The sequence below is a fragment of the Euprymna scolopes genome, chromosome 14, assembly GCF_053919585.1.
Source record: "Euprymna scolopes isolate OS-2025 chromosome 14, ASM5391958v1, whole genome shotgun sequence".
Classification (NCBI taxonomy): Eukaryota; Metazoa; Mollusca; class Cephalopoda; order Sepiida; family Sepiolidae; genus Euprymna; species Euprymna scolopes.
In genome coordinates this window covers 16,873,386-16,887,283 of record NC_136495.1, presented here as the reverse complement: position 1 = coordinate 16,887,283, position 13,898 = coordinate 16,873,386, and positions in this window count along the sequence as shown.

Below are 13,898 nucleotides of genomic sequence, written 5' to 3'. Positions count from 1 at the left end.
CAGTTAGAAAGCAGGGAAACGGAAGAGAGTTTCACAGGCGTGCAGTTATAAGAAAGAAGCTTTGTTCATGGAATCTACGTTTAAATTTAAGCACAGATAAAGAGTGGGGAAATTATTGATTGTGGTTTCAGCTAGACGAGTGTTTTTTTGTGAAAGTTCGGCAAGAGGATAGGAGCTCAGACAAGCACTTGTCATTTTTTTGATATACAAATTTTTTTTAGATTGCTTGAATAAATAAATAATTGTTAATAAAAAGGAGAATGAAAGAGAAAAGTGTTAGTAAAGGAGTATAGGCGAATACAAAAAGGTCAGAACCAACTATCGGGGTCTCTTTACACCTGACTGACTTTGGCGTTTTGCTTGTTCAGCCACTCAGAGGAGACATTCACTGAAGATAACGTTTAACTGGTCTTTCGACACTTTCTCACAAAAACAATCCCAGCAAGACACTTCCATTAAGTGAGGCACTTCTTCAAACAAAGAGAATATCTATTGGGTGGTCTTACTAGCCAGAGATATTTTCAGTTCTCTGTGCCTTTTCCTCCCTCTTCTCTTGGCTAAACATCTAACAACTGCAATGTCTGCCATCCACATGCATTAGCAAAACATGCTATACTCACACATACTAATATATACATTCGCAATTTTGACTACAAACAACATTAATAAGACATTTTTGTCACATAGTAAAATAATTCTTAAGGCACTTTTTCGAACAAAGAGAATATCTATTGGGTGGTCTAACTCTAACCAGAGATGTATTCTGTTCTCTGTGCCCCCCCTCTTCCTTTGGATAATCATCTATCAGTGCAATGTCTGCCGTCCACATGCATTAGCAAAACATGCTGCATCGCACATGCTCACATATAGATCCACAATTTTGACTACAAACGGCATTAATAAAGCCTTTTTGTCACATACTAAAATAATTCTAAACTTAACAAAATTTTAAGCTTCCAAAAACATCAAATTTACACATAACCCCCCCCCCCCAAAAAAAATAAAGAAATTATTTGGTGTCCTATTTATAGACAGTGGGACCTAATGGGTTAATGTAATAAACATATTACGATTAATGAATAATGTATTTCATGCAACATAGCAAAATCTTGTAAAAAGAAAAAAGTTGTATTCTTGGGACTTAGTATATTTCCATGTTAAAACTTAGGTAAATGGTCTGCAGAAGGGTAGCACCTTTCCAAGTTGACTTCCACAAATATCCTTGCCTGATATCTATGCATTTCAGCACTATGTGATGTGCAGAATGTAACCTAACCTCTCCATAATGAATGGGCGTCCATACAACATCCTTCTCGAGGTTACCCTGTTGCGTGGACATAGACAGAACATGGCGGATCTAAAGGAGTAAACTACGACCACAAATCCTGCTATTCCACAGGTAGCACTAGTTCAAGTTGCCTTCATCAGCAAACTGATGACGTGATTCTGAAGAATTTGATGATTTCACAGATGATCACATTTGAAGTTAGTGAAGCGCCATCGACAATGTACAGGTTTTCCAGGCCACAAAAAAACGGCTCCATTCAGTCTTGACAGACTATGGATACCCACTGAAGAGTGCCTGCACATGAGATTTTATTGACCAGAGTTGCGCAAACTTCAACCACACCTCTCATGAGTCAGCACTACTTTAATTTCTGTTGCAAGTGTAAGTTCAGGACAACTGGAAACAATGCCAAGATAAGCGGAGAGCACATATAGCAACTAGCATTCCCAAATGGTCACTTATCTGATCCTGGCCAGGTTCATCGTTGCTTAACTTTGGTGTCTGGTGAGAAGCGGTGTGTCAAATGATTATGCCGCATATACTGTGATTAAATGCCTAGTTGGTGCTCATAAGCAAATAAAAGTTAAAAATTGGTACAAACCCCTCATTTGGGGCAGCATGTAGGTCACGGGCAAAAAAATGAATTAAAAAAAAATGTCTACTGCATCTGGTGGGTCTCATGAAGTAACGAGATTTCCCATTACCTCATATGCAAATGAGATCCTGGCGGCTTTAATAAGAGGCCTGTTTTTCAGAGACTGGGGTGAATTTAGTGTCGTAGGCTTAGACAGCAGTGTGGTGAAGTTAACCATAAAAAATGTTAGCTGAAATACAGAATAGTTAAAAATCTATTTTGGAAAGTACAGAATAGTTAACAATTTATTATTTAACCGCATATACAATCAACCTTAAGAAAAACAAATGTTTCACCATCAATTGATGGACGATTCAAGTCAAGTTAAAACATTTGATGATGATGATGATGATGATGATGATGATGATGATGATGATGATGAAATCGTAAAGCAGGAACTCCTCAGGTTTATGGGTGCTTTGGTATTATATAAACCATAACACTTGTGCTTGTAGTCTATTGACCTGCAAGCTGTTATCTCATTAAACCTTGCACAGCCCATATAACTCTTCTACTTGTGGCAACCACTTGATCGTTGCTCTGGACAGTGTTTACTTTGAAGGTTATGGGGCTCTACACTTCCCAACACCATGATTTTAGATTCAAAATAGATTTGATATTGGTTGACTAGATAATTTCAGCTGTTACCTGGCAGGATCTATAAATAGATAGGTTAAAGATTAACAATCAAGTTATAAGGAAACAAATAATATTATCAAGAAGGACGTATTTTCACTTCACGTTTCTTTTTCAATTTTCTTATCATTTTGGTTTTGCTGGGGATGGGGCATCCTACCAGATACGAGAAATTTACCTACTATCTCATACATTCCAACCGAGGGACTTTTTTTTACAAAAGAGTCACTACTTATCTAGGCCCAGAGACAACTCGAGGATAAGGGTTGATGAGTGTACAGTAGTCAATGGGAAAATGTTGTAGTTAGTAGTCGAAATTTGGTCAATTGGATTACTTAAGGGGACGGCTCATCAAGAACTTGTTTACATTGAACTTGAAGACAATCATATTGTAGTCAGTTGGAAAGCAAGGAAACGGAAGAGAGTTCCACAGGCGTGCAGTTCTAAGAAAGCTTTGTTCATGGAATCTATGTTTAGGTTTAGGCACAAATAAAAAGTGGAGAAAATTATTGATAGTGGTTTCAACTAGACGAGTGTTTTTCATGAAAGTTTGGCAAGGGAAAGGTTGTAGGGAAGAGAAAAGAGCATCCCCCACTAGGCTATGAAATCTATTTTGAACTCTGTCAAAGCAGGTTAAGTCTTTCTAGCAGCTCCTGTCCAGATGTGGCAACAGTACTCCATCCTTGGACGTACTTTGTTCTTATACAGGTAGAGAATTGCATCAGCAGTGAGATATTTACTGGAGCGGTAGAATGATCTCACCATTTTCTAGTGACCTTGGCAACGGATTTGATGTATGTGTTCCATTTCAGATAAAGAGTAAAAGTCAGACCCAGAAGCTTGTCTAAACATGGAGCCTCTCCAAGACGAAGGCCATTCATTTCAATTGATTGATTTTTTAAGATTCTAACTGTCCTTTAAGTGCATTTGTTATCTCTCCTGTATTTTTATTCACCGAGTATATTTTCTAAGTAGTTTTTGACATTTTTTTTTCAGATGCTCCTATAATTATTGGAATGATAGAGATCTTCCTAAGATTCCACTTTCTTATCTATGTTATACATAAAACCTTGGTATTTAGTTATCTTTTCCCTTTCAGTTCTGTTTAACTCAGCATCATTAGGAATACTAACTTCTACTAAGGTTGCTTCTTTCTCCTTCTTGTCCCATATCAGTATGCCAGGCTTCATAGCTCCGTTTTATAGGTACCTAACTGTAGGAACTTCACTTATAGTGGATGGTGTATGACTTATTTCTAATTGTTCTTTCTGATATATGTCTCCAGAACTTGCGGCTACATTCGATATTCAACTTTTTACAGATGGTTCAGGTTTATACACGCCATTGTGTCACATTGTATAATAGTTGTCTCACCTTAATGAAGCTTATTGTAGGATTTTAGATCAATTGATAAATATATATATATATATATATATATATATATATATATATATATATATATATATATATATATATATAGTCATTCACAGGCAGATTGCTTCACTGTATTACAGCTCTTCAGTGTGGCTAGATAAACTGGTGTCTCAAGCCAGGATCGAAACTCAGCGCTTCTAACCTCTATGCTATCATCTAACACTTGCTGAATGTAAGTGAACTCTCAATGGAAATTCAATGTAAACATTATCAAGTGCCGGAGAGCTTGAATTGTTTTTTCCCCGATGACCAATAAAAGAATTATAAACTGTTTAATTGAATGCATAATGCAAAGTTCCATCCATTCGATATTCAACGTATGTCTGTACAAGCAGACATACCTTCTAGATATGTCTGCTTGTACAGACATAAATCAACCTTAATCTATTCCTTCTACCCTCGTTGTTACATTGACCACGTGGTTCTCGGGTTTCAGACAAAAGCTAAAATGCTGAGGTTTGAAGTGTGTGACCTGCAGAAAAAGCAACATCAATACTACCGATTCCCAGAATGTGTGTGTGTGTGTGTGTGTGTGTGTGTGTGTGTGTGTGTGTGTGTGTGTGTGTGTGTGTGTGAAATTGTTGATATAAATATATTCTGTCTCTTTGTTAATTAATGTTTTCTCGTTTCCTTCCTAAAATCCCATTGTTGAGTTAGTTCTTGCTAACTGGTGACCCATTCATAGCATTCATATTTTTACCCTTCTTTTTCAGTCGTCAGTTTAACAACATTTATAATAATTGTTAGCGCTGTTCTTACTGCTGTCAAAATACAAAATATCCGAAGCTAGGAGTGTCACTACAAATATCCTCTTAACCAAGTTCCTGTGTTTAAACAACAAAAATAATAATGTCTCCTAGCAACGAATTTATATTACATGAAAATGTGCAATTCATTATTTTTCACCCAAATTTTATGCATATGATTAAAATAAACGATTATATCAAGATTGTCTTTTTGACTTCCGGTTTATGAGGTTCATTTAGCTGGATTTAGATGCCCAATTTAGGCATGGTCAAACGGAGAAGAAAGACATTCTTAACATGGGGGAAAGGAGAGGAAGTTCACTTTATTTGAGAGGAAGATAATCATTAATCAGAAGGGACTTGCTAGTCACTCTCGTCTCATCTGTGGGACAGAAAGTGGAAGTCAAAAAGAACAGACGATCTTGATCATGACTGATTAAACATTTTTTCTGTTTTCTTTCTACAAGGAAGTAACCACTTATCAAGGCCTGAAGCCCACTTGAGGATAAGGGTAAATGAATGTAAAGTGGTAGTGTAGTAATTGTTAATAGTGTAGATTAGGTAGAATTTGATTATTTAAGGGGCGGCTCAACAAGAACTTGTTTACATTGGACTTGAATGGTATGGAATATGCTACCATATTGTAATTGATTGGACAGTAGGCAAGTGGTACAGTGTTCCACAGGTTGGCAGTTCTAGGAAAGAAGTTTTGTTCATGGAATCTGCGATTAGACTTAGGCACAGATAGAGAGTGGGGGAAATTGTTGATAACTTACTATTATTATAATTGGTGAGGCTGTGTAGAACCATTTACGCTTTAGTATTCATTCAAATAGCATCTCGATGTCTGCTCTACCACAATAGTCTCCCCAAGACTATATGTACTATATAAATATTATTCATTTTCCTCTTTCGCTAAAACAATGATGTTTTTACCCCAATTCATATCTAATGTTGGTGTGGTACTTGGCCACACACAAAGATGCTCCAAAATGAACTCTACCAAAGCTAGCTAAGCACACAACAGGCTAATGTGTAAATTTTTATACTTTACAGTTTCCATAGATTTCTTAGTAAAAAAAAAAGCATTAAAAGCAATTTTCATCAACAATAATTAACAAAGGCATTTACAATTAAATGTTTTTAAATTGGTCTTGAATTTGCTATTTTAAAATTGTGAATAGTCATTTTTATATCATATTTAATTTTTTTTATTGTAAAACCGTATTTTAATTTCTGTTTAAAATTAACTTTTAAACCATTTAAATCTTTTAAAAATTGATTATTTTTTTAGAATTTTTTTCAACTGATTATATTATATCTATCTATCTATCTATCTATCTATCTGGTCAGGCTCCTTGGCCGAACCAGTGTGACTCTCTCTTTCCAGATTTCTCTGTCTTCCATCAACTGCCTCAGATCTTCAGGATTACAGTTGGTGTCATGTTCAATTTGCTGGATGTACATGAATCTAGGTCGTCCTATGCTCATGTACCCATGCCATGGAGTCCACAGCAATACATTTCTCACCAGCTTTTGCTTGCTCTTCTGGCAGTAACCAGATGATAGTAGATATGGCAGGTAGGTTGCCATAAAGTTGCTTCTTCATAAGATGATCTTGCCAAGATATATTTAACACTGGTCGTAGCATACGGGTGTATGTGTTGTCTAGCTTTCTTTTTAATCTTTTTGGTGAGTGTCCAGGTTGTAGCACTGTAAACAAGAACAGATTCCACCACTGCTCTGAAGAACTGCCTTTTCAGTTTGTCAGTTAGTCTTGAAGTCCATACTAACTACAGCTTATCCACCGCAGCCCATGCTTTTGAGATGCGAATTTCGATATCTCTCTGCATGGAACCTATGTTGCTGCCCAGGTACGTAAACTCAATGACTTCTTTTGGTATTATTCCATCTAGAGCGTTCATCTCCCCCTCTGCATTGAAAATGATAAACTTTGTCTTATCCGCATCAACATAAATACCAATGTAGTTTGTAGACTTTTCTAACTCACATAACAGCGTTTGTGCATTAGCAGTGTTATTTGTGAACAGAACAATACCGTCTGCGTAATCTGCGCCAGTTATGTTTGCTGGTGGATGGTGCCTGTTTCTGGATTCATTTAAGGTGAAACCCAGTGTGCTGTGTATATCAACAGAGGTGCGAAGTACAAAGCCAAGACAGCCGATGAAAAGAAAAGGGGCTAGAATGTCTCCTTGAAAACCCCGGCGCAAATGTCAAAGAATTCAGTGTCACCATCTGGCGATCTGGCCATTGCTTCAGTGTGTTTCTACAGCATCACAATAATGTTAGCGACTTCGTTTGGAATGCTATATACCTTTAAGATGCTGGCCAGTTTTCCTCCATATACAGAGTCGAACGCTTTGGAGAAATCTACAAAGAGCATGACTGTCTCAAAATAGTCATGTTATATACTATTTAGAAATACTGTAATTTTTTTACAAAACATAATAAAACTGAATTTATTTCCATTTCCCATTTTCAAATTCAAATTCTAAGTAAAAAAAAAAAAGAATATGATGTTTATACATAAACAAAAATTAAATATTTAAAAACGTTTTTAAAACTCTTCAACTTTATAATATTTTGAAATTATGTTCAATTCTGACATATTTTGTTCAGATTTCGTAAAATGAACTGGGGGGGGGGGGCGTGAACACGTACCAAAACAAAATTTTTCGTCATATACTTTACCAAAACTGTATTTAAATATAAATTAATTAAAAAATGAATAAGTATCAAAAATTTTATAAAAATCTGACCATCCGTTGATTTTTGCTAGATTTATTAAAGATTAGTATATCTATACGTTAGAAATGTAAACTACATAGGAACATTGTTTTTTAAGGCGTCGATAATGTAAACACGATTTTAGTCTCCCACTTTTCATTATTTTCATACGCTGAAAAACTTAAAAAAATTTTTTTACTAGTTTACGATATTAAGCTTCTTTTCAAAAGAGATGACGGTATTAACTTATATGAAAGTGATAATGCATTATGCATGTAATTCTATGGCACGCTTTGGGGGTACCTAATGTATTTTTTAATTTTTTTAATTTTTTTAAACATTTCGCCAAGTTCCATAAATTTTGTGAATGTCTCTCATTGCCCCAAATCGAACTCTTCCAAAAATGAAAAACAAAGAAAGCTAAAATACAGAAGTGCCAAAAACACATTTGGACGAACTCATTTTTACCATAGGTAAACCCGACTTATACGTTGGCATGCGATTCTTGATAGCTTCAATGTGTGTTCGTCACATAATCAACGCCTTTACTTATTACGCTAAGTTAAAAAAAGATGCACCTGAAGAATGTTGTCCTGTACATTGACTGAAACATTGTTAAAATGACAAGCAAGATGAAGATAGTAGTCGGAATGATCCAAATGATGCAAATTATCAATCCTCATCTCAAAGAATCCAGAACAGAATAGCTACGTCTTTGTCCATTTTGGTTCAAGTATGTTCGATCAAAGTTTAAGCTTATCTTGTTGATTTTTTGGATGGAAATCATCTTTGGGTTCATTGGTCAAAAAGATATGAACTTTTCTGTTTTTGTCTATATCTATATCTGTTGACATTTGTTTTTAATTTCTATTACTAATCTTATTTTTTATTTTATTTTTATTTTTTCTGTTTTTCTTCTTCTGACCCATCTTTTCAGCAATAAACCTTTTTTCTCTTTGATTTTTGATTTTGCTTCATCATAGTCATCATCATTTTTATACGTTGGTATTCATTAGACGTCTTTTAGAAATTGACTTCCAAACTAACCTATCTCTGGTCAGGTTTTTAATGATCCCCTTTTTATTTTGTTCTCGAATCCATTATGATGTTCATCAAAGAAGCAAGCGGCCACGCGTTTGTGCCTTGTGTGGCTGTACAAATGATAAATAAATAATCAACACTCACATCGGAAACGTCCTTCTCTCCTGTGGGCTAAGAAGAAAGAAATATAAAAAAGATCCAAGATGGCGCCTGTGATCTTTTAAAGCCTTCGATCTCGCACAGTTCTCGCATGGTCACATAACACACCTGCTAATGAGGCATGCTGGACACGATAAAAGCAGGTCACTAGAAGTAGTTGGAAGAGCGTTCAGACCTTCGTACCATGAACAGCGCCCTGAGTCTCATCAGACTTTTTGATACAATCTGTGTAGTGAAATTTGCTTTGCATTCCGTTTAGACCTTTTCTTTTTTGTTTTTGCTACATCCATCCCTGCACCTTCCTCCTATGTTTTTCCTTCTTTCTGAACTGACCCTGCTACCTCAACTGTTCTACATCTACTAACCCAAGAATTCTCCTCCATTCTTTCAACATGGCCATATCATCGAAGTTTACTCTTCTGCACACATCTTCAATTATTCAGATTTAATCTTCTTCCATATCATATCATTCTCATGTCATTTATCTCCATGCAACGCATGTCCTCAACCCTCACTTCTATACATCACCATACTATGTACACATGCCTGATAGATTTTTCTCTTAATCTATAGTGGTAATGCTGTGCTGGTTAGTAATGACATTACTTCATCTGCTCATAGATGAGATATGCAATATATTCTATTAGTCTGGTTTCCAGAATATAAATTTTCCCATGTCCGGTCTAAGATGGCAGATGTTATAATATTTTTGAATATAAATCTCAGTTTAGGTTTGTATTACAATCCACAAAGATACCAAAAAGTTGTCAAAAAAACAAATATATAACAAATAAATGTTTTCAAAGGCAAGATAAGTTACTTTTCTACCTAACTGAATAAGTTTTTTGTGTTTTTATTTAATGTAAAATGTTTATTCCGTTAAAAAAAAACGAGTAATATTGAGAACAAGAAAAAATGACTGTGACATCTTTGAAGACTCGACAAGGGCTTCAAAATAAGAAATAAAAGAAAATGGTGGTAGAAATTCACCTAATAAATAATAACGTGGCATTTATTGGGTGGTTTTATAACTTCACTTTATTTTATTTCTTATTTTGAAGTAATTATCGAGACTTAAAAGATGCGAAAATACATTGCAGCCATTTTTCCTGTTCTCCAGTAGCGCTCAATATTACTTGTTTTTCAAACCGAATAAACATTTTACATTAAATAAGAACACTAAAAACTTATCCATTTAGGTAGAAAAGTAACTTATCTTGCCTTTGAAAACATTTATTTTTTATATATTTGTTTTTAACAACTTTTTCATACTTTTGTGGATTGTAATACAAACCTGTCAGTTTTAATCAGCTGTAACTAGAGGGTATTTGTTTTTGAAATTTTAGATGAGGATAATAATATTTATTATTTGGATTGTTCAAACCATTGTTTTCATCTTGTGTGTGATTCTCATAACGTTTCGGCTGATGTAACCTCCGACCTTCTTCAGGTGTATCTTGGCAATGGTTCTTATTGTTGAATAGTGAGAAGGAATGTTTTTCGTTGACATCATACATTTTGAATTCTAAACTTTTTTAATTCTTTGTCTATGGCTCATTGGGAAAACAACAAAAACGTTCTTTCCAATATTCACCAATAAGAACCCGTATCAACATTTACCTAAAGAAGGTTGGAGGTTATAACCAGACATACACAGACAACTGTCCTTTATATAATAAACTAGCCTGGGTGCCCAGCGTTGCCCGGGTGTTTGGAGGTGTTGGTTGGTTTTGTTTTACGGCATATCAACCCTTTTCGGGTTATTTAATGTCGAATCCAGTTATTTTGAAGAAAAATTTTTTTAATAGAATATATATTTTTCTTTCAAGTTGGTTTCCATTTAACCCATAGTTGGGACCCTAACAGGCACTACCACTCCGGGTCAGAGTGGACCTGGGAGCAATGGTAATTAAAGGGTGGCTCCACACTCCCCAAAGCCTGCAAGCTGGGGCCTCACCATTGGATATAGTTTAAGGTCTTATCCAGGAGCGTTTGGAGGTATGTGTTGAGCAAAAAAAAAAAAAGTGGTAGTTGGTAAGCAGGCTCAAACCCATGACGTGAAGGCGGAAAAGAAAGTAAAAGAAAATCTGACATCTTACCGCTACTCCATGACGCGACTTGAAGCTTGGAATGTTAAAATTAGGTAAAGTCAATCCAACTGATATGATGACTTGCAAAAATGGCTCACAAAAAATCGACCCCTCCTTATAGAAAACTGCCCAGTTGAAGGTGAAGAAATTAATGTTTTCGGCCAATTTTTCAATATTTGTTGTCTGAGATGTCGAGCTTTAAAATGATACCAATTTTGTGAAAATCCGTCGCCTCTGTCGAAAGTTTTTGCAAGATATACATGAAATATTTAGATACAGGTATGTAAAATGGAAGTAAAAATTAAATAGTAGTTAAATTTCCTATTAGAAATCAAATAAGCAACATGTCCAGACATTTACGTCACATATACGGGGTGGAACGATAAAATTGTCGCTCTAGAAAAGACGTCATGATTTCCTTTCCGTTTGATGAAAACCAGTTTTTTTTTTTGTTGCAAACCATCTACTAGTCGGCCGATTGCATACAAATCTTAAGAGCAATAAGAGCCTTTTATCATGTCTAAACACATTTTTAATGGGAGAGATCAGAGATGCGCTGCTGTACAACTTATGCTCTCTGCTGACCCAAGTTTTGACAATAGGACCATTGCCAACACAGTCAAAATGCATTAGTGGATTGCCACGAATAACAGGGACATTTCCAGAGTGATGAAAACAAAGTTTCCAGACACGGTTATGGTCTTTGATGTGGTTTCAAGTAAGAGTCACATCATGCCACCTCACATCTTTGAAGTCGGCTTGAAAATTAACACTAAAGTGTACCTGAATGTGCTGACGAGTGTGGTGATCCCCTGGTGCAGTCAGGTGGCTGTTGGCAGACCTTGGGTGTGGCAGCAGGACTCAGTGCTGGCCCACAAGTTCAAAGAGACCCAGGCTTGGCTTCAGAAGGAATGCTATGACTTTGCACCCTTCTCACTGGCCCCATCCTCCCCCAATCCTAACCTGCTGGACTACTTTGTTTGGTCATACATTGAGAACATCACCAACATGACCTCCTACAACACCATAACCAGCCTGATCGCTGCCATCCACCGAGTATTCGCAGAGCTCCCGCTGGCACTTGTGGAAAAGGCATGCTCCTAGTTCCGGACCTGTATTGAGACTAAAGGTGACTACATTGAATAGATGTCAGCTCTACTACATAATCAAGTTACTTGAATTGATTATTTTTAATAAAAGTTTTAAAATATAGCTGTAGTATTGTTTTCTTTAGGGCAACACTTTTATCGTTCCAACCTGTAGGAAGTCACTAATGAGACATGGTGTAGAAGAAAATCAGATCTTTCTCTTTGTAGTGAATTATGAAAAAGGGAGAGTGGCCGAGTTTTGGGATGGCTGCTCTCTCCCCCTATGAAAGATGGGTTGGGGATATTATGTGTGAATATATGGTTACTGTAAAGCAAAAGAAAAACACCAAAATGTTGTTAAACCCAAAATGATTTTGTGTTGCCCCATTTGACGGTTCCTGATAAAGTGCAGAAACGTATTTGTAATTTGATTGACCCTACCTTTTCTTCTTTTCTGCAACCTCTCTCTCTCTCACAGACGTGATATTGCTAATCTCAATATTTTCTATAAATACTATTATAGCATATGTTTTTCAGAATTGATTGATCTATTTTCTGCTTCCTTTGTTCCAGCTCATTTAACACGTTAGTCTTGTGGTCTTCATCAATTCATTGTTTTAATACCTCATTGTAATACAGCTTCATGTTCCAGCAGCTTCTTTCCAAGAACTGTAGACTTGTGGAACTCTCTTCCTGCTGACTGTTTCCTCCTACCTAGAACCTTGGTCTTTTCAAAACTAAAGTCAAAAGGCATATCCTGTCTTTATGATAATCATATTTCGTTCTTGTCAGCACCTTACATCAAGTGGCTTCATGCCTTGTGTAGAACGATTTTCATAAAAAAATAAAAATAAAAAATAAAGGGATTAAAAAGCTGTCATAGATTCCTGAATTTGACATAAACACTCCCGAGTTTGAAAAGATGCATCTGAAGAAGGTCGGGGGCTACATTGGCCGAAACGTGAAAATAAAATGCAAGATAAGAACAGTAGTATAAATAAACTAAATTTTTGATCTATCAAGCTGAAAAATCGAATATTATTGTATAAAAAATAAGTAAAAGGGACTTCACGCCTTGTCTGGAGCGATTTCTATTAAAAAACAACAAAAAACTTTTATAAACATTTTTTAATTAAAAAGACGACAGTGAAAGAAAAGAAGAGGAAACAGATTTTTTTTCATTTTACTAATGCGTCAGCACTTACTAAGGCCAAAGGCCACTCAAGGATAGGGGTTAATGAAATGGATGGTCCATGCTGCAATGCGTTTCCAAACCAACAAGACTCTGTTTGATGAGCTTGTAATGCAAGTGCAGGCTACAAGTACTGTATTTTTGGCGATAGTAACATCTTTGAAGTGGCAAGAACAGCACTGAAAAAATGGATAAGAATATGAATTTTATGAATTTTATTTCAATGGAAATTTTGGAATAGAAGTGAGAAAACATGAATTAACAAACAAAATATATTTATATATCAACAATTTCACAGAGATGTAAAATATACTTTGAAAGACCAAAATTTGTTTAAAAGTTTTAAAGTTCTTGAATAAGAAGTAGACAAAAGCATCAGAACTTTACTTTCAAAGTTCCATTGTGTGTATGTATGAGTTTACCTTCTGGGTAGCTGTGTTTTAAGGAATTTTTAAATAAAAATATAATATATATATAATATATATCAATATATAATATAATAAGGAATTTTAGCGTCGGGTATTCCAGTATTCTAGGATGGGAATTGTTGAAGAAAGTCAAGATTCATCGCAGGTGTTGCACTTAAGAACTTTGAATTCAATTTACCAAGTCAGTGTTTTATACGAGTTTCTAAGTTTACATCGACTTGTTAATCTGACACAGGATTGTTATTTTTTGGAGTTTGAAACGATTTCCATTGGTTGAAAATATTTTGAGTTCACTTGTTCCTGTGAAAACTTTCTTACTTTTGAAGTGATGAAAAGAGTGAATCTCAATGAGCAGGAGAAAGAAAAAAATGTAGCAATTCAAGCAATTTGTAGAAATCGCTTCATGATTCACTT